This window comes from Cucurbita pepo, chromosome 16 (genome assembly GCF_057944985.1).
Source record: "Cucurbita pepo subsp. pepo isolate OVF chromosome 16, ASM5794498v1, whole genome shotgun sequence".
NCBI classification, from domain to species: domain Eukaryota; kingdom Viridiplantae; phylum Streptophyta; class Magnoliopsida; order Cucurbitales; family Cucurbitaceae; genus Cucurbita; species Cucurbita pepo.
Window position 1 is genome coordinate 7,388,330 of NC_141813.1, and position 2,231 is coordinate 7,390,560.

The window sequence follows — 2,231 nt, forward strand, 5'->3', positions numbered from 1 at the left end:
CCTAATCGAGTCGTTTCTAAATATAAAAAAAAAAAAAAAAAAAAAAAAAAAAAAACTGAGATATGGTCAATATTTTTAGAAGTTAAAAGTGACAAAAATACTAATTTGATAATTTGAAACACATGAGTAGTAAAAACACAAAAAATAGTTTCGCTACGAGACCATTTAAGTGACATATTTTTGTCAAGCTACAATGGGTGAAAATTTACCAAAGTCAAAATTAAGAAGAAACAAACCATGTAGCATTTAATAAGGGTCAGATAGTGCCAAACTGTAATGTGAAAACCTTAGTCGCATCATTTCTAAGTCTGATGAAAAATCAATGTTTCGGTCAATATTTTTAAAAGTAATAGTGATAAAAGTTAAAATTTGATTATTTTGAAACATATGAGCGGTAAAAATACAAAAAAATATTTTCGTTGTTGGGCGATTTTTACAACATTTTTCGTTAGGCTACAAGTGACAACATTTTAACGAGATAATCACCATTCATGACCCTCGAAAGTGGGCTTGGGAATATATTAAAAGGAACTAAAATCTATCACAAAACTCAACAATTTATCTATTTAATCTCTCTTAGCCGAACCTTCCTCACTATAGTTGATTTTCTCATCATTTTATGATTTTCGACAACAGTGGCACTCTGTTTTAGTTTTGTTTAAGTAGTTAAAATCACCAACACCCATTTGAATGTTACCCAAAAGCTCACTTAATTTCCAGCGATAAAATTAACCAAAAAGATAGATTCCCTGTGGAATCGATAATTTACTTATTACTTGCTACTTGTGGTAGTGTATACTTTCACTTATTCTTGTGAAGTTTACATCATTTTATTATATACATCCACAAACGATCAAGTTTTTTGCGCCGTTGCCGGGGAACCTAATTTGGTTATTTTACTTGTTGTAGATTTTCGTGAGCTAGAGCCAACAAGAAGCCATAGTAAGCTGAATTTTCAACTATTGTATTTACAGCGGAAGAATTGAGTTTACTGATGCAGAATTCTGTGTATGAACCCACCTACAGGTTTGGAATTTATTTTGGATCCTGAAATGGAGAGAACATTTAGACGAAGGTTGAAGGAGAAAAAGAAAATGATAGAACAGTATATACAGCAAATAGAACTTGGAGCCCAGTTGAATCGGGAGTTTGAAAATCCAGCGATGATGTCTAATCAAGAAAGAATTACTGTCAATGCCATAAATTTAGCAGATGACAGAGAAAGAGCGATCCGAGCATATGCACACCTAGCTGTGGAAGAGCTAAATCCGTGCATTATTAGACCCAAAATGCAAGCAACCACGTTTGAGCTAAAACCCGTGATGTTTCAAATGTTGCAAACCATTGGGCAATTTCATGGATTACCGTCGAAAGATCCTCACCTACACCTAAAGTCATTTTTGGGAGTTAGTGACTCATTTCGATTCCAAGGACTGGATAAAGACGTGATTAGACTGAGCTTATTCCCATATTCATTGAGGGATGGTGCTAAATCATGGTTGAATACTTTAGCACCGGAAACAATTGATTCTTGGAATAGTCTAGCAGAGAAATTTTTGATCAAGTATTTTCCACCTACTATAAACGCACAGTTCAGAAATGAGATTGTTGTTATTCAACAGTTTGAAGATGAGACACTAAGTGAAGCTTGGGAGAGATTTAAGAAGATGCTTAGAAAGTGTCCTCACCATAGACTACCTCATTGTATACAAAAGGAGACTTTCTACAATGGATGAAATATTGCTACTAAACATGGAGCTATTTTGTCAAAGACATACAATGAAGCATATGAGATTTTAGAGAGAATAACATCTAACAATTGTCAATGGGCCGATGTGAGAAGCAATCAAGGAAAGAAGACTCGAAGAGTACTTGAAGTTGATGCTTTGTCTTCTATCAAAGCTCAACTAGCTTCGGTGACTAATATTTTACAAAATCTAGAGTTGGGACAAGACTTCATGTTTAAAACACCAGTCCATACAGCTGCTGTAATTAACCAGACAGTAGCCGAATCTTGTGTATATTGTGGAGAGGAATACACCTTTGATAAATGTCCAAGCAATTCGGCCTCAATTTTCTATGTCGGGAATCAAGCTAGTCAAGACAACTCAAAAAATAATCCCTTCTCAAATACTTATAATCCGGGGTGGAGAAATCATCCAAACTTCTCATGGAAGGGACAAGGCTCATCCAAACAACAAATGCCACCTAAAACAAATTACCCTCCGGGT

General features: G+C 34.9%; 1 non-coding gene across 1 annotated transcript; it reads right to left on the reverse strand.

Moving 5' to 3' along the window:
• Positions 1-1,590: 1,590 nt before the first annotated feature.
• On the reverse strand, positions 1,591-1,696 carry LOC147788894 (small nucleolar RNA R71). The gene has a single exon (XR_015412594.1). It is a non-coding gene; the product is annotated as a small nucleolar RNA R71 (small nucleolar RNA).
• Between the last annotated feature and the right edge of the window lie 535 nt (positions 1,697-2,231).